The sequence below is a fragment of the Prunus avium genome, chromosome 1, assembly GCF_965620075.1.
Source record: "Prunus avium chromosome 1, drPruAviu1.hap1.1, whole genome shotgun sequence".
Classification (NCBI taxonomy): domain Eukaryota; kingdom Viridiplantae; phylum Streptophyta; class Magnoliopsida; order Rosales; family Rosaceae; genus Prunus; species Prunus avium.
This window is the reverse complement of record NC_142284.1, coordinates 28984847-29005555: the sequence shown is the minus strand read 5'-3', so window position 1 is coordinate 29005555 and position 20709 is coordinate 28984847.

The window sequence follows — 20709 nt, the reverse complement described above, 5'->3', positions numbered from 1 at the left end:
GCCCAAAACTTGGGCAACATCATAATATGGTGGGAGGATTCATTTGGTGAGTTTTGAGTGAAATCCAATCGCTAGAAGTATGGAATACACCAACCACTCCAATTAGGAACGAAATGCCGTTGAAATTGAATTGACCAATTTCTCACACCTATTGATTTCGGATCGATCCCAAAACTTGGGCATCATCATAATATGGTGGGAGGAGTCATTTGGTGAGTTTTGAGTGAAATCCAAACGCTAGAAGTATGGAATACACCAACCACTCCAATTAGGAACGAACTGTCGTTGAACTTGAATTGTCCAATTTCGAACACCTATTGATTTCAGATCGAGCCCAAAACTTGGGCAACATCATAATATGGTGGGAGGAGTCATTTGGTGAGTTTTGAGTGAAATCCAATCGGTAGAAGTATGGAATACACCAACCACTCCAATTAGGAACGAACTGCCGTTGAACTTGAATTGTCCAATTTCTCACACCTGTTGATTTCGGATCGAGCCCAAAACTTGGGCAACATCATAATATGGTGGGAGGAGTCATTTGGTCCGTTTTGAGTGAAATCCAATCGCTAGAAGTATGGAATACACCAACCACTCCAATTAGGAACGAACTGCCGTTGAACTTGAATTGTCCAATTTCTCACACCTATTGATTTCGGATCGAGCCCAAAACTTGGGCAACATCATAATATGGTGGGAGGAGTCATTTGGTGAGTTTTGAGTGAAATCCAATCGCTAGAAGTATGGAATACACCAACCACTCCAATTAGGAACGACATGCCGTTGAAATTGAATTGACCAATTTCTCACACCTATTGATTTCGGATCGATCCCAAAACTTGGGCAACATCAAAATATGGTGGGAGTAGTCATTTGGTGAGTTTTGATTGAAATCCAAACGCTAGAAGTATGGAATACACCAACCACTCCAATTAGGAACGAACTGCCGTTGAACTTGAATTGTCCAATTTGGAACACCTATTGATTTCGGATCGAGCCCAAAACTTGGGCAACATCATAATATGGTGGGAGGAGTCGTTTGGTGTGTTTTGAGTGAATACACCAACCACTCCAGTTAGGAACGACATGCCGTTGAAATTGAATTGACCAATTTCTCACACCTATTGATTTCGGATCGATCCCAAAACTTGGGCAACATCAAAATATGGTGGGAGTAGTCATTTGGCGAGTTTTGATTGAAATCCAAACGCTAGAAGTATGGAATACACCAACCACTCCAATTAGGAACGACATGCCGTTGAAATTGAATTGACCAATTTCTCACACCTATTGATTTCGGATCGATCCCAAAACTTGGGCATCATCATAATATGGTGGGAGGAGTCATTTGGTGAGTTTTGAGTGAAATCCAAACGCTAGAAGTATGGAATACACCAACGACTCCAATTAGGAACGAACTGCCGTTGAACTTGAATTGTCCAATTTCTCACACCTATTGATTTCGGATCGAGCGCAAAACTTGGGCAACATCATAATATGGTGGGAGGAGTCATTTGGTGTGTTTTGAGTGAAATCCAATCGCTAGAAGTATGGAATACACCAACCACTCCAATTAGGAACGAACTGCCGTTGAACTTGAATTGTCCAATTTGGAACACCTATTGATTTCGGATCGAGCCAAAAACTTGGGCAACACCATAATATGGTGGGAGGAGTCATTTGGTGTGTTTTGAGTGAAATCCAATCGCTAGAAGTATGGAATACACCAACCACTCCAATTAGGAACGAACTGCCGTTGAATTTGAATTGTCCAATTTGGAACACCTATTGATTTCGGATCGAGCCCAAAACTTGGGCAACGTCCTAATATGGTGGGAGGAGTCATTTGGTGAGTTTTTAGTGAAATCCAATCGCTAGAAGTACGGAATACACCAAACACTCCAATTAGGAACGAACTGCCGTTCAACTTGAATTGTCCAATTTCTCACACCTATTGATTTCGGATCGAGCCCAAAACTTGGACAACATCATAATATGGTGGGAGGAGTCATTTGGTGAGTTTTGAGTGAAATCCAATCGCAAGAAGTATGGAATACACCAACCAATCCAATTAGGAACGAACTGCCGTTGAACTTGAATTGTCCAATTTCTCACACCTATTGATTTCGGATCGAGCCCTAAACTTGGGCAACATCATAATATGGTGGGAGTAGTCATTTGGTGAGTTTTGAGTGAAATCCAATCGCTAGAAGTATGGAATACACTAACCACTCCAATTAGGAACGAACTGCCGTCGAACTTGAATTGTCCAATTTCTCACACCTATTGATTTCGGATCGATCCCCAAACTTGGGCAACATCATAATATGGTGGGAGGAGTCATTTCGTGTGTTTTGAGTGAAATCCAATCGCTAGAAGTATGGAATACACCAACCACTCCAATTAGGAACGAACTGCCGTTGAACTTGAATTGTCCAATTTTTCACACCTATTGATTTCGGATCGAGCCCAAAACTTGGGCAACATCATAATATGGTGGGAGGAGTCATTTGGTGAGTTTTGAGTGAAATCCAATCGCAAGAAGTATAGAATACACCAACCACTCCAATTAGGAACGAACTACCGTTGAACTTGAATTGTCCAATTTCTCACACCTATTGATTTCGGATCGAGCCCAAAACTTGGGCAACAACATAATATGGTGGGAGGCGTCATTTGGTGAGCTTTGAGTGAAATCCAATCGCTAGAAGTATGGAATACACCAACCACTCCAATTAGGAACGAACTGCCGTTGAACTTGAATTGTCCAATTTTTCACACCTATTGATTTCGGATCGAGCCCCAAACTTGGGCAACATCATAATATGGTGGGAGTAGTCATTTGGTGAGTTTTGAGTGAAATCCAATCGCTAGAAGTATGGAATACACCAACCACTCCAATTAGGAACGAACTGCCGTTGAACTTGAATTGTCCAATTTCTCACACCTATTGATTTCGGATCGAGCCCAAAACTTGGGCAACATCATAATATGGTGGGAGGAGTCATTTGGTGAGTTTTGAGTGAAATCCAGTCGCAAGAAGTATGGAATACACCAACCACTCCAATTAGGAACGAACTGCCGTTGAACTTGAATTGTCCAATTTGGAACACCTATTGATTTCGGATCGAGCCCAAAACTTGGGCAACATCATAATATGGTGGGAGGAGTCATTTGGTGAGTTTTGAGTGAAATCCAATCGCTAGAAGTATGGAATACACCAACCACTCCAATTAGGAACGAAATGCCGTTGAAATTGAATTGACCAATTTCTCACACCAATTGATTTCGGATCGATCCCAAAACTTGGGCAACATCATAATACGGTGGGAGGAGTCATTTGGTGAGTTTTGAGTGAAATCCAATTGTTTGAAGTATGGAATACACCAACCACTCCAATTAGGAACGAACTGCCGTTGAACTTGAATTGTCCAATTTCTCACACCTATTGATTTCAGATCGAGCCCAAAACTTGGGCAACATCATAATATGGTGGGAGAAGTCATTTCGTTAGTTTTGAGTGAAATCCAATCACTAGAAGGATGGAATACACTAACCACTCCAATTAGGAACGAACTGCCGTTGAACTTGAATTGTCCAATTTGGAACACCTATTGATTTCGGATCGAGCCCAAAACTTGGGCAACATCATAATATGGCGGGAGGAGTCATTTGGTGAGCTTTGAGTGAAATCCAATCGCTAGAAGTATGGAATACACCAACCACTCCAATTAGGAACAAACTGCCGTTGAACTTGAATTGTCCAATTTCTCACACCTATTGATTTCAGATCGAGCCCAGAACTTGGGCAACATCATAATATGGTGGGAGTAGTCATTTGGTTAGTTTTCAGTGAAATCCAATCGCAAGAAGTATGGAATACCCCAATCACTCCAATTAGGAACGAACTGCCGTTGAACTTGAATTGTCCAATTTCTCACACCTATTGATTTCAGATCGAGCCCAAAACTTGGGCAACATCATATTATGGTGGGAGGAGTCATTTGGTGAGTTTTTAGTGAAATCCAAACGCAAGAAGTATGGAATACCCCAATCACTCCAATTAGGAACGAACTGCCGTTGAACTTAAATTGTCCAATTTGGAACACCTATTGATTTCGGATCGAGCCCAAAACTTGGGTAACGTCATAATATGGTGGGAGGAGTCATTTGGTGAGTTTTGAGTGAAATCCAATCGCTAGAAGTATGGAATTCACCAACCACTCCAATTAGGAACGAACTGCCGTTGAACTTGAATTGCCCGATTTTGAACACCTATTGATTTCGGATCGAGCCCAAAACGTGGGCAACAACATAATATGGTGGGAGGAATCATTTGGTGAGTTTTGAGTGAAATCCAATCGCTAGAAGTATGGAATACACCAACCACTCCAATTAGGAACGAACTGCCGTTGAACTTGAATTGTCCAATTTCTCACACCTATTGATTTCGGATCGAGCCCCAAACTTGGGCAACATCATAATATGGTGGGAGAAGTCATTTGGTTAGTTTTGAGTGAAATCCAAACGCTAGAAGTATGGAATACACCAACCACTCCAATTAGGAACGAACTGCTGTTGAACTTGAATTGTCCAATTTGGAACACCTATTGATTTCGGATCGAGCCCAAATCTTGGGCAACATCATAATATGGTGGGAGGAATCATTTGGTGAGTTTTGAGTGAAATCCAATCGCTAGAAGTATGGAATACACCAACCACTCCAATTAGGAACGAACTGCCGTTGAACTTGAATTGTCCAATTTCTCAAACCTATTGATTTCGGATCGAGCCCCAAACTTGGGCAACATCATAATATGGTGGGAGGAGTCATTTGGTGAGTTTTGAGTGAAATCCAATCGCTAGAAGTATGGAATACAACAACCACTCCAATTAGGAACGAACTGCCGTTGAACTGGAATTGTCCAATTTCTCACACCTATTGATTTCAGTTCGAACCCAAAGTTATGGCAACATCATAATATGGTGGGAGGAGTCATTTTGTTAGTTTTGAGTGAAATCCAATCAGTAGAAGGATGGAATACACCAACCACTCCAATTAGGAACGAACTGCCGTTGAACTTGAATTGCCCAATTTGGAACACCTATTGATTTCGGATCGAGCCCAAAACTTGGGCAACATGATAATATGGTGGGAGGAGTCATTTGGTGAGTTTTGAGTGAAATCCAATCGCTAGAAGTTTGGAATACACCAACCACTCCAATTAGAAACGAAAAGCCGTTGAACTTGAATTGTCCAATTTAGAACACCTATTGATTTCGGTTCGAGCCCAAAACTTGGGCAACATCATAATATGGTGGGAGGAGTCATTTGGTGGGTTTTGAGTGAAATCCAATCGCTAGAAGTATGGAATACACCAACCACTCCAATTAGGAACGACATGCCGTTGAACTTGAATTGTCCAATTTGGAACACCTATTGATTTCGGATCGAGCCCAAATCTTGGGCAACATCATAATATGGTGGGAGGAATCTTTTGGTGAGTTTTGAGTGAAATCCAAACGCTAGAAGTATGTAATACACCAACGCTCCAATTAGGAACGAACTGCCGTTGAACTTGAATTGTCCAATTTCGCACACCTATTGATTTCGGATCGAGACCAAAACTTGGGCAACGTCATAATATGGTGGGAGGAGTCATTTGGTGAGTTTTCAGTGAAATCCAATCGCTAGAGGTATGGAATTCACCAACCACTCCAATTAGGAACGAACTGTCGTTGAACTTGAATTGTCCAATTTTGTAGACCTATTGATTTCGGATCGAGCCCAAAACTTGGGCAACATCATAATATGGTGGGAGGAGTCATTTGGTGAGTTTTGAGTGAAATCCAATAGCTAGAAGTATGGAATACACCAACAACTCCAATTAGGAACGAATTGCCGTTGAACTTGAATTGTCCAATTTGGAACACCTATTGATTTCGGATCGAGCCCAAAACCTGGGCAACATCATGATATGGTGGGAGGAGTCATTTGGTGAGTTTTGAGTGAAATCCAATCGCTAGAAGTATGGAATACACCAACAACTCCAATTAGGAACGAACTGCCGTTGAACTTGAATTGTCCAATTTGGAACACCTATTGATTTCGGATCGAGCCCAAAACTTGGGCAACAACATAATATGGTGGGAGGAGTCATTTGGTGAGTTTTGAGTGAAATCCAATCGCTAGAAGTATGGATTACACCAACCACTCCAATTAGGAACGAACTGCCGTTGAACTGGAATTGTCCAATTTCCCACACCTATTGATTTCAGATCGAGCCCAAAACTTGGGCAACATCATAATATGGTGGGAGGAGTCATTTCGTTAGTTTTGAGTGAAATCCAATCACTAGAAGGATGGAATACACCAACCACTCCAATTAGGAATGAACTGCCGTTGAACTTGAATTCCCCAATTTGGAACACCTATTGATTTCGGATCGAGCCCAAAACTTGGGCAGCATCATAATATGGTGGGAGTAGTCATTTGGTGAGTTTTGAGTGAAATCCAATCGCTAGAAGTATGGAATACACCAACCACTCCAATTAGGAACGAACTGCCATTGAACTTGAATTGTCCAATTTCCCACACCTATTGATTTCGGCTCGAGCCCAAAAGTTGGGCAACATGATAATATTGTGGGAGGAGTCATTTGGTGAGTTTTGAGTGAAATCCAATCGCTAGAAGTATGGAATACACCAACCACTCCAATTAGGAACGAACTGCCGTTGAACTTGAATTGTCCAATTTCTCACACCCATTGATTTCGGATCGAGCCCAAAACTTGGGCAACATCATAATATGGTGGGAGGAGTCATTTGGTGAGTTTTGGGTGAAATCGAATCGCTAGAAGTATGGAATACACCAACCACTCCAATGAGGAACGAACTGCCGTTGAACTTGAATTGTCCAATTTGAAACACCTATTGATTTCGGATCGAGGCCAAATCTTGGGCAACATCATAATATGGTGGGAGGAATCATTTGGTGAGTTTTGAGTGAAATCCAATCGCTAGAAGTATGGAATACACCAACCACTCCAATTAGGAACGAACTGCCGTTGAACTTGAATTGTGCAATTTGGAACACCTATTGATTTCAGATCGAGCCCAAAACTTGGGCAACATCATAATATGGTGGGAGGAGTCATTTGGTTAGTTTTGAGTGAAATCCAATCACTAGAAGTATGGAATACAGCAACCACTCCAATTAGGAACGAACTACCGTTGAACTTGAATTTTCCAATTTGGAACACCTATTGATTTCGGATCGAGCACAAAACTTGGGCAACATCATAATATGGTGGGAGGAGTCATTTGGTGAGTTTTGAGTGAAATCCAATCGCTAGAAGTATGGAATACACCAACCACTCCAATTAGGAATAAACTGCCATTGAACTTGAATTGTCCAATTTCTCACACCTATTGATTTCGGCTCGAGCCCAAAAGTTGGGCAACATGATAATATAGTGGGAGGAGTCATTTGGTGAGTTTTGAGTGAAATCCAATCGGTAGAAGTATGGAATACACCAACCACTCCAATTAGGAACGAACTGCCGTCGAACTTGAGTTGTCGAATTTCTCACACGTATTGATTTCGGATCGAGCCCAAATCTTGGGCAACATCATAATATGGTGGGAGGAATCATTTGGTGAGTTTTGAGTGAAATCCAATCGCTAGAATTATGGAATACACCAACCACTCCAATTAGGAACGAACTGCCGTTCAACTTGAATTGTCCAATTTCTCACACCTATTGATTTCAGATCGAGCCCAAAACTTGGGCAACTTAATAATATGGTGGGAGGAGTCATTTGGTTAGTTTTGAGTGAAATCCAATCACTAGAAGTATGGAATACACCAACCAATCCAATTAGAAACGAACTGCCGTTGAACTTGAATTGCCCAATTTGGAACCCCTATTGATTTTGGATCGAGCCCAAAACTTGGGCAACACAATAATATGGTGGGAGGAGTCATTTGGTGAGTTTTGAGTGCAATCCAATCCCTAGAAGTATGGAATACGCCAACCACTCCAATTAGGAACGAACTACCGTTGAACTTGAATTGTCCAATTTCTTTCACCTATTGATTTCGGATTGAGCCCAAAACTTGGGCAACATCATAATATAGTGTTAGGAGTCATTTGGTGAGTTTTGAGTAAAATCCAATCGCCAGAAGTATGGAATACACCAACCACTCCAATTAGGAACGAACTGCCGTTGAACTTGAATTGTCCAATTTCTCACAACTATTGATTTCGGATCGAGCCCAAAACTTGGGCAACGTGATAATATGGTGGGAGGAGTCATTTGGTGAGTTTTGAGTGAAATCCAATCGCTAGAAGTATGGAATACACCAACCACTACAATTAGGTACGAACTGCCGTTGAACTTCAATTGTCCAATTTCTCACACCTATTGATTTCGGATCGAGCCCAAAACTTGGGCAACACCATAATATGTTGGGAGGAGTCATTTGGTGTGTTTTGAGTGAAATCCAATCGCTCGAAGTATGGAATACACCAACCACTCCAATTAGGAACGAACTGCCGTTGAACTTGAATTGTCCAATTTCTCACACCTATTGATTTCGGATCAAGCCCAAAACTTGGGCAACATGATAATATGGTGTTAGGAGTCGTTTGGTGAGTTTTGAGTGAAATCCAATCGCTAGAAGTATAGAATACAGCAACCACTCCAATTTGGAATGAACTGCCGTTGAACTTGAATTGTCCAATTTCTCACACCTATTTATTTCAGATCGAGCCCAAAACTTGGGCAACATCACAATAGGGTGGGAGGAGTCATTTGGTGAGTTTTGAGTGCAATCCAATCGCTAGAAGTATGGAATACGCCAACCACTCCAATTAGGAACGAACTGCCGTTGAACTTGAATTGTCCAATTTCTTTCACCTATTGATTTCGGATTGAGCCCAAAACTTGGGCAACATCATAATATTGTGGGAGGAGTCATTTGGTGAGTTTTGAGTGAAATCCAATCGCTAGAAGTATGGAATACACCAACCACTCTAATTAGGAACGAACTGCCGTTGAACTTGAATTGTCCAGTTTCTTTCTCCTATTGATTTCGGATCGACCCCAAAACCTGGGCAACATCATAATATAGTGTGAGGAGTCATTTGGTGAGTTTTGAGTAAAATCCAATCGCCAAAAGTATGGAATACACCAACCACTCCAATTAGGAACGAACTGCCGTTGAACTTGAATTGTCCAATTTCTCACACCTATGGATTTCGGATCGAGCCCAAAACTTGGGCAACGTGATAATATGGTGTTAGGAGTCATTTGGTGAGTTTTGAGTGAAATCCAATCGCTAGAAGTATAGAATACACTCCAATTAGGAACGAACTGCCGTTGAACTTGAATTGTCCAATTTCTCACACCTATTGATTTCGGATCGAGCCCAAAACTTGGGAAACATGATAATATGGTGGGAGGAGTCATTTGGTGAGTTTTGAGGGAAATCCAATCGCTAGAAGTACGGAATACACCAACAACTCCAATTAGGAACGAACTGCCGTTGAACTTGAATTGTGCAATTTGGAACACCTATTGATTTCGGATCGAGCCCAAAACTTGGGCAACACCATAATATGTTGGGAGGAGTCATTTGGGGTGTTTTGAGTGAAATCCAATCGCTCGAAGTATGGAATACACCAACCACTCCATTTGGGAACGAACTGCCGTTGAACTTGAATTGTCCAATTTCTCACACCTATTGATTTCGGATCGAGCCCAAAACTTGGGCAACATGATGATATGGTGTTAGGAGTCGTTTGGTGAGTTTTGAGTGAAATCCAATCTCTAGAAGTATAGAATACAACAACCACTCCAAATAGGAACGAACTGCCGTTGAACTTGAATTGTCCAATTTCTCACACCTATCGATTTCGGATCGAGCCCAAAAGTTGGGCAACATGATAATCTGGTGTTAGTAGTCAGTTGGTGAGTTTTGAGTGAAATCCAATCGCTAGAAGTATGGAATACACCAACCACTCCAATTAGGAACGAACAGCCGTTGTACTTGAATTGTCCAATTTCTCACACCTATTGATTTCGGATCGAGCCCAAAACTTGGGCAACATGATAATCTGGTGTTAGGAGTCAGTTGGTGAGTTTTGAGTGAAATCCAGTCTTTAGAAGTACAGAATACACCAACCACTCCAATTAGGAACGAACTGCCGTTGAACTTGAATAGTCCAATTTCTCACACCTATTGATTTCGGATCAAGCCCCAAACTTGGGCGACATCATAATATGGGGGGAGGAGTCATTTGGTGAGTTTTGAGTGAAATCCAATCGCTAGAAGTATGGAATATACCAACCACTCCAATTAGGAACGAACTGCCGTTGAACTTGAATTGTCCAATTTCTCACACCTATTGATTTCGGATCGAGCCCAAAACTAGGGCAACATGATAATCTGGTGTTCGGAGTCATTTGGTGAGTTTTGAGTGAAATCCAAACGCTAGAGGTATGGAATACACCAACCACTCCAATTAGGAAAGAACTTCTGTTGAACTTGAATTGTCCAATTTCTCACACCTATTGATTTCGGATCGAGCCCAAAACTTGGGCAAAAAGATAATATGGTGGGAGGAGTCATTTGGTGAGTTTTGAGGGAAATCCAATCGCTAGATGTATGGAATAAACCAACCACCCCAAGTAGGAAAGAACTGCCGTTGAACTTGAATTGTCCAATTTCTCACACTTATTGATTTCGGATCGAGCCCAAAACTTGGGCAACATCATAATATGGTGGGAGGAGTCATTTGGTGAGTTTTGAGTGAAATCCAATCGCTAGAAGTATGGAATACACCAAACACTCCAGTTAGGAACGAACTACCGTTGAACTTGAATTGTCCAATTTCTCACACCTATTGATTTCGGATCGAGCCCAAAACTTGGGCAACATCATAATATGGTGGGAGGACTCATTTGGTGAGTTTTGAGTGAAATCCAGTCGCTAGAAGTATGGAATACACAAACCATTCCCATTAGGAACGAATTGCCGTTGAACTTGAATTGTCCAATTTCTCACACCTATTGATTTCGGATCGAGCCCAAAACTTGGGCAACAGGATAATATGGTGGGAAGAGTAATTAGGTGAGTTTTGAGTGAAATCCAATCGCTAGAAGTATGGAATACACCAACCACTCCAGTTAGGAACGAACTGCCGTTGAACTTGAATTGTCCAATTTCTCACACCTATTGATTTCGGATCGAGCCCGAAACTAGGGCAACATGATAATCTGGTGTTAGGAGTCATTTGGTGAGTTTTGAGTGAAATCCAAACGCTAGAGGTATGGAATACACCAACCACTCCAATTAGGAAAGAACTTCTGTTGAACTTGAATTGTCCAATTTCTCACACCTATTGATTTCGGATCGAGCCCAAAACTTGGGCAAAAAGATAATATGGTGGGAGGAGTCATTTGGTGAGTTTTGAGGGAAATCCAATCGCTAGATGTATGGAATAAACCAACCATCCCAAGTAGGAAAGAACTGCCGTTGAACTTGAATTGTCCAATTTCTCACACTTATTGATTTCGGATCGAGCCCAAAACTTGGGCAACATCATAATATGGTGGGAGGAGTAATTAGGTGAGTTTTGAGTGAAATCCAATCGCTAGAAGTATGGAATACACCAACCACTCCAATTAGGAACGAAGTGCCGTTGAACTTGAATTGTCCAATTTCTCACACCAATTGATTTCGTATCGAGCCCAAAACTTGGGCAACATGGTAATATGGTGGGAGGAGTAGTTTGGTGAGCTTTGAGTGAAATCCAATCACCAGAAGTATGGAATACACCAACCACTCCAACTAGGAACGAACTGCCATCGAACTTGAATTGTCCAATTTCTCGCACCTATTGATTTCGGATCTAGCCCAAATCTTGGGTAACATGATAATATGGTGGGAGGAGTAATTTGGTGAGTTTTGAGTGAAATCCAAATGCTAGAAGTATGGAATACACCAACCACTCCAATTGGGAACGAACTGCCGTTGAACTTGAATTATCCAATTTCTAACACCTATTGATTTCGGATCGAGCCCAAAACTTGGGCAACATGATAATATGGTGGGAGGAGTCATTTGGTGAGTTTTAAGGGAAATCCAATCGCTAGATGTTTGGAATACACCAACCACCCCAATTAGGAACGAACTGCCGTTGAACTTGAATTGTCCAATTTCTCACACTTATTGAATTCGGATCGAGCCCAAAACTTGGGCAACATCATAATATGGTGGGAGGAGTCATTTGGTGAGTTTTGAGTGAAATCCAATCGCTCGAAGTATGGAATACACCAACCATTCCAATTAGGAACGAATTGCCGTTGAACTTGAATTGTCCAATTTCTCACACCTATTGATTTCTGATCGAGCCCAAATCTTGGGTAACATGATAATATGGTGGGAGGAGTAATTTGGTGAGTTTTGAGTGAAATCCAATCGCTAGAAGTATGGAATACACCAACCACTCCAATTAGGAACGAATTGCCGTTGAACTTGAATTGTCCAATTTCTCACACCTATGGATTTCGGATCGAGCCCAAAACTTGGGCAACGTGATAATATGGTGTTAGGAGTCATTTGGTGAGTTTTGAGTGAAATCCAATCGCTAGAAGTATAGAATACACTCCAATTAGGAACGAACTGCCGTTGAACTTGAATTGTCCAATTTCTCACACCTATTGATTTCGGATCGAGCCCAAAACTTGGGCAACACCATAATATGGTGGGAGGAGTCATTTGGTGAGTTTTGAGGGAAATCCAATCGCTAGAAGTATGGAATACACCAACAACTCCAATTAGGAACGAACTGCCGTTGAACTTGAATTGTGCAATTTGGAACACCTATTGATTTCGGATCGAGCCCAAAACTTGGGCAACACCATAATATGTGGGAGGAGTCATTAGGTGAGTTTTGAGTGAAATCCAATCGCTAGAAGTATGGAATACACCATCCACTCCAATTTGGAACGAACTGCCGTTGAACTTGCATTAGCCATATTGAATTCAGATTTTTCACTTCCTTAGGCCTATAAATAGGGAGGTTCTCTAAGCTTGTAAACACACCGCAAAGTAAGGGTGGGCACGGTCCGGTTCGGCCCGGTTCTCCCCTAAACTCGAAACCGGAATCGGTACTGTTCATCCAGTCCGGTTCGGTCCGATTTTTCAGTTAAACACCTAAGAGAATCGCACCAACCCGAACCGGTTTATATCCGGTTCGGTTTCCGGTTTTACAATTTGGACCGGCCCTTGGGCCCAATTGATTTTTTTGTTATAAATTTTTAGAGATTTAAGCCCAACTGAAGTTTTTAAACAAAATTTGGGCCTACAAATTCACAATTAGCCCAATTCCCACCCAATCATCCCAAACATTAAATTTAAAATTACATGCCAATAACAAAACAAATACACTTAATTGCAAACAAAATTACTAAAAAAATTATAGAAATAACATTTAAACTACTCCATTTTCCACTGAAAAAAAAAGAAAAAAAAAGCTCCATCTTCCCCTTGTTCTTTCTCGGAGGCAAGGGCAACACAAAGAGGCATCTTCTTCAAACCTTCTCTATTAAGCTCTCCCAGCCCCTGGATTTCCTGTGCAAAGATATACTGCTTCTTTTGTTATCTGCTGCTGTGAAGCCATATGAGTTGACTGCAGGTGAGAAAGTATGTCCTCCATGATATGATTGCACAAAAGTCTTGTCCAATGAATTAATAAACTTTGGAGAATCGGAAACTACATACATGTCATTGTTATGTGTTCTCATGTCACCATTGCTAAGCCGCACAACTGCCGCCAAGCCACTCTCAGACACATCAAGCCTAGTCCAAAAAAAAAAATACAGAGAGAGAGAGAGAGAGAGAGAGAGAGAGAGAGAAAATTGGGGTTTTACTTCGAGCTTGAAATTTTCATTTTCATTATCTCCAAACAGCAATTAGGGTTTTACTTCGAGCTTGAAATTTTTACAGTAGAAAAAACAACGAGAATGAAACGAAGGAATACTGAACGTTTGCGTTTGATAGAACCCTAAATCAATCATACCCACATCTTCGATCGTGAATCAAATAAAACAAAAAATGAGAGAACGAGGCAACACAATAAGCAATGAAGAATTAGAAAGAGAGTAACTAGCTCACCTGGTTTCGTGACGCCGCCGAGTCAGAGAGAATGAGAGAGAGAGAAAATTGGAATTAGAAAGAGGAAGAAGAAAGAGAAAGAAGAAGAAAGAGAGAGAGAGAGAGAGAGAGAGAGAGAGAGAGAGAGAAAAAAAAAAAATAAAAGAGAGAAGCTGCGGTGGATTGAAAAGATAAAGGAGAGAGGAAGGAAAGAAAAGGTGGTTTTAGGGTTAGGTGATGGTTGATGGGCTTTTGTTGTTGGGCTTGGCTAAGGTTAGATGTTAGTAGTTGGGTTTGGGAAGTGAGAAAAATTCTGGGCTTAGTGGTTGGGCCACCAAAAAATATATATTAAATACTAGACCGGTCCGGTCCGGTGCTATTTTGTGTAAAACAAGAACTGGAACCGGTTTGAACCGGTCCGGTCCGATTTTGTTGACTTTTTAGTCAACTCGGTTTTTTCCGGTTTTTTTTCATCCGGTTTGGTTCGGTTTTCCGGTTTTCCGGTTTATATGCCCACCCCTACCCCAAGGGGGGGAGCTCTCAAATACTTCTCTAGAGAATTTGAGGGAGAGAAGGGAAGGGAGCTCTAGAGAAGTGTTTGAGAGCTCCCCCCATTGGGGTGTGTTTACAAGCTTAGAGAACCTCCCTATTTATAGGCCTAAGGAAGTGAAAAATCTGAATTCAATATGGCTAATGCATACAACACTTGTTTTATAAAATCTGAAATGGTTGATGCACTTCACCAATAAATCCCACCAGCAGCCCTAGCTCATCTTCATGTCACCATGACCAAGCCTCCAACCAGCTCAATAGCTCATGCCTAGCTCACCATGACCAAGCTTCCAACCAGAAACAATAGCTCATCCTGAGGTCAGCATGACCAGCAACTTCAAGGGCTTACGAATTGGGCTTCCCTTAAGCAAATTAAGACTTTAAGCACTCAAACTTGAAGTTCAGAATGTCTTCTTTCCAGCCATATATCATTTGGGCCAATCCAAGGTCGGAGGACGAAGTTAAGGCCAAAACAAACTGCTAACTCATTTTGCGCGCTGATAAAATCCATCCTGAGCATGGCTCTGTGTTTGCTAGGTAATAGACTCCATATTTATCCAATGGGGCTGAATTTTGCGAGCTGTGTAGGTTGCTGAAACAAAGCTTGCAATATGACCTACGGAACTGGACTGGCAGGGGGCTGTAGCCAAAATGAGTTTGTCTTTTAAGCTCTTCATCCATTCATCCAAATTAGGCCTTAACATGCTTGAATTGCATGAATTATGCTCTCTTGCTCTATTTGCCTACAAAACACACAAAGGGAGGCAAATAACATAGAAATCTAGGAAACTAAGCAAAATAAGTAAGTAAATTTGGGCATGTATACGTATGAAATTATGAGCTTAACAACCATCCACTCCAATTTGGTACAAACTGTCGTTGAACTTGAATTGTCCAATTTCTCACACCTATTGATTTCGGATCGAGCCCCAAACTTGGGCAACATCATAATATGGTGGGAGGAGTCATTTGGTGAGTTGTGAGTGAAATCCAATCGCTAGAAGTATGGAATACACCAACCACTCCAATTAGGAACGAACTGCCGTTGAACTTGAATTGTCCAATTTCTCACACCTATTGATTTCATATCGAGCCCAAAACTTGGGCAACATCATAATATGGTGGGAGTAGTCATTTGGTGAATTTTGAGTGAAATCCAATCGCTAGAAGTATGGAATACACCAACCACTCCAATTAGGAACGAACTGCCGTTGAACTTCAATTGTCCAATTTCTCACATCTATTGATTTCGGGTTGAGCCCAAAACTATGGCAACTTCATAATATGGAGGGAGGAGTCATTTGGTGAGTTTTGAGTGAAATCGAATTGCTAGAAGTATGGAATACAGCAACCACTCCAATTAGGAAGGAACTGCCTTTGAACTTGAATTGTCCAATTTCTCACACCTATTGATTTCGGATCGAGCCCAAAACTTGGGCAACATGATAATATGGTGTTAGGAGTCGTTTGGTGAGTTTTGAGTGAAATCCGATCCCCAGAAGTATAGAATACAGCAACCACTCCAATTTGGAATGAACTGCCGTTGAACTTGAATTGTCCAATTTCTCACACCTATTGATTTCAGATCGAGCCCAAAACTTGGGCAACATCATAATAGGGTGGGAGGAGTCATTTGGTGAGTTTTGATTGAAATCGAATCGCTAGAAGTAGGGAATGCAGCAACCACTCCAATTAGGAACGAACAACCATCGAACTTGAATTGTCCTATTTCTCACACCTAATGATTTCGGATCGAGCCCAAAACGTGGGCAACATCATAATATTGTGGGAGGAGTCATTTGGTGTGTTTTGAGTGAAATCCAATCGCTAGAAGTATGGAATACACCAACCACTCCAATTAGGAACGAACTGTCGTAGAACTTGAATTGTCCAATTTCTCACACCTATTGATTTCGGATCGAGCCCAAAACGTGGGCAACATCATAATATTGTGGGAGGAGTCATTTGGTGAGTTTTGAGTGAAATCCAATCGCTAGAAGTATGGAATACACCAACCACTCCAATTAGGAACGAACTGCCGTTGAACTTGAATTGTCCAGTTTCTTTCACCTATAGATTTCGGATCGAGCCCAAAACTTGGACAACATCGTAATATAGTGTTAGGAGTCATTTGGTGAGTTTTGAGTAAAATCCAATCGCCAGAAGTATGGAATACACCAACCACTCCAATTAGGAACGAACTGCCGTTCAACTTGAATTGTCCAATTTCTCACACCTATTGATTTCGGATCGAGCCCAAAACTTGGGCAACGTGATAATATGGTGTTAGGAGTCATTTGGTGAGTTTTGAGTGAAATCCAATCGCTAGAAGTATAGAATACACTCCAATTAGGAACGAACTGCCGTTGAACTTGAATTGTCCAATTTCTCACACCTATTGATTTCGGATCGAGCCCAAAACTTGGGCAACATGATAATATGGTGGGAGGAGTCATTTGGTGAGTTTTGAGGGAAATCCAATCGCTAGAAGTATGGAATACACCAACAACTCCAATTAGGAACGAACTGCCGTTGAACTTGAATTGTCCAATTTCTTTCACCTATTGATTTCGGATCGAGCCCAAACTTGGGCAACATCATAATATGGTGGGAGGAGTCATTTGGTGAGTTTTGAGTGAAATCCAATCGCTAGAAGTATGGAATACACCAACCACTACAATTAGGTACGAACTGCCGTTGAACTTTAATTGTCCAATTTCTCACACCTATTGATTTCGGATCGAGCCCAAAACTTCGGCAACACCATAATATGTTGGGAGGAGTCATTTGGTGTGTTTTGAGTGAAATCCAATCGCTCGAAGTATGGAATACTCCAACCACTCCAATTAGGAACGAACTGCCTTTGAACATGAATTGTCCAATTTCTCACACCTATTGATTTCGTATTGAGCCCAAAACTTGGGCCACATGATAATATGGTGTTAGGAGTCGTTTGGGGAGTTTTGAGTGAAATCCAATCGCTAGAAGTATAGAATACAGCAACCACACCAATTTGGAATGAACTGCCGTTGAACTTGAATTGTCCAATTTCCCACACCTATTGATTTCAGATCGAGCCCATAACTTGGGCAACATCATAATATTGTGGGAGGAGTCATTTGGTGAGTTTTCAGTGAAATCCAATCGCTAGAAGTATGGAATACACCAACCACTCCAATTAGGAACGAACTGCCGTTGAACTTGAATTGTCCAGTTTCTTTCTCCTATTGATTTCGGATCGAGCCCAAAACTTGGGCAACATCATAATATAGTGTTAGGAGTCATTTGGTGAGTTTTGAGTAAAATCCAATCGCCAGAAGTATGTAATACACCAACCACTCCAATTAGGAACGAACTGCCGTTGAACTTGAATTGTCCAATTTCTCACACCTATTGATTTCGGATCGAGCCCAAAACTTGGGCAACGTGATAATATGGTGTTAGGAGTCATTTGGTGAGTTTTGAGTGAAATCCAATCGCTAGAAGTATAGAATACACTCCAATTAGGAACGAACTGACGTTGAACTTGAATTGTCCAATTTCTCACACCTATTGATTTCGGATCGAGCCCAAAACTTGGGCAACACGATAATATGGTAGGAGGAGTCATTTGGTGAGTTTTGAGGGAAATCCAATCGCTAGAAGTATGGAATACACCAACAACTCCAATTAGGAACGAACAGACGTTGAACTTGAATTGTGCAATTTGGAACACCTATTGAATTCGGATCGAGCCCAAAACTTGGGCAACATCATAATATGGTGGGAGGAGTCATTTGGTGAGTTTTGAGTGAAATCCAATCGCTAGAAGTATGGAATACACCAAACACTACAATTACGTACGAACTGCCGTTGAAATTGAATTGTCCAATTTCTCACACCTATTGATTTCGGATCGAGCCCAAAACTTGGGCAACACCATAATATGTTGGGAGGAGTCATTTGGTGTGTTTTGAGTGAAATCCAATCGCTCGAAGTATGGAATACACCAACCACTCCAATTAGGAACGAACTGTCGTAGAACTTGAATTGTCCAATTTCTCACACCTATTGATTTCGGATCGAGCCCAAAACTGGGGCAACATGGTAATATGGTGGGAGGAGTAATTTGGGGAGCTTTGAGTGAAATCCAATCACTAGAAGTATGGAATACACCAACCACTCCAATTAGGAACGAACTGCCGTTGAACTTGAATTGTCCAATTTGTCACACCTATCGATTTCGGATCGAGCCCAAAAGTTGGGCAACAATATAATCTGGTGTTAGTAGTCAGTTGGTGAGTTTTGAGTGAAATCCAATCGCTAGATGTATGGAATACACCAACCACTCCAATTAGGAACGAACTGTCGTTCAACTTAAATTGTCCAATTTCTCACACCAATTGATTTCGGATCGAGCCCAAAACTTGGGCAACATGGTAATCTGGTGTTACGAGTCATTTGGTGAGCTTTGAGTGAAATCCAATCGCTAGAAGTGTGGAATACACCAACCACTCCAATTAGGAACGAACTGCCATTGAACATGAATTGTCCAATTTCCTACACCTATTGATTTCCGATCGAGCCCCAAAATTGGGCAATATCATAATATGGCGGGAGGAGTCATTTGGTGAGTTTTGAGTGAAATCCAATCGCTAGAAGTATGGAATACACCAAACACTACAATTACGTACGAACTGCCGTTGAAATTGAATTGTCCAATTTCTCACACCTATTGATTTCGGATCGAGCCCAAAACTTGGCCAACACCGTAATATGTTGGGAGGAGTCATTTGGTGTGTTTTGAGTGAAATCCAATCGCTCGAAGTATGGAATACACCAACCACTCCAATTAGGAACGAACTGTCGTAGAACTTGAATTGTCCAATTTCTCACACCTATTGATTTCGGATCGAGCCCAAAACTGGGGCAACATGATAATATGGTGTTAGGAGTCGTTTGGTGAGTTTTGAGTGAAATCCAATCGCTAGAAGTATAGAATACAGCAACCACTCCAATTATGAACGAACTGCCGTTGAACTTGAATTGTCCAATTTCTCACACCTATTGATTTCGGATCGAGCCCCAAACATGGGCAACATCATAATATGGTCTGAGGAGTCATTTGGTGAGTTTTGAGTGAAATCCAATTGCTAGAAGTAGGAAATACATGAACCACTCCAATTAGGAACGAACTGCCGTTGAACTTGAATTGTCCAATTTCTCACACCTATTGATTTCGGATCGAGCCCAAAACTTGGGCAACATGATAATATGGTGGGAGGAGTAATTAGGTGAGTTTTGAGTGAAATCCAATCGCTAGATGTATGGAATACACCAACCACTCCAATTAGGAACGAACTGCCGTCGAACTTGAATTGTCCAATTTCTCACACCTACTGATTTCGGATCGTGCCCAAAACTTGGGTAACTTCATAATATGGTGGGAGTAGTCATTTGGTTAGTTTTGAGTGAAATCCAGTCTTTAGAAGTACAGAATACACCAACCACTCCAATTAGGAACGAACTGCCGTTGAACTTGAATAGTCCAATTTCTCACACCTATTGATTTCGGATCAAGCCCCAAACTTGGGCAACATCATAATATGGTGGGAGGAGTCATTTGGTGAGTTTTGAGTGAAATCCAATCGCTAGAAGTATGGAATACACCAACCACTCCAATTAGGAACGAACTGTCGTTCAACTTGAATTGTCCAATTTCTCACACCTATTGATTTCCGATCGAGCCCCAAAATTGGGCAACATCATAATATGGCGGGAGGAGTCATTTGGCGAGTTTTGATTGAAATCCAATCGCTAGAAGTAAGGAATACACCAACCACTCCAATTAGGAACGAACTGCCGTTGTACTTGAATTGTCCAATTTCTCACACCTATTGATTTCGGATCGAGCCCAAAACTTGGGCAACATGATAATCTGGTGTTAGGAGTCAGTTGGTGAGTTTTGAGTGAAATCCAATCGCTAGATGTAAGGAATACACCAACCACTCCAA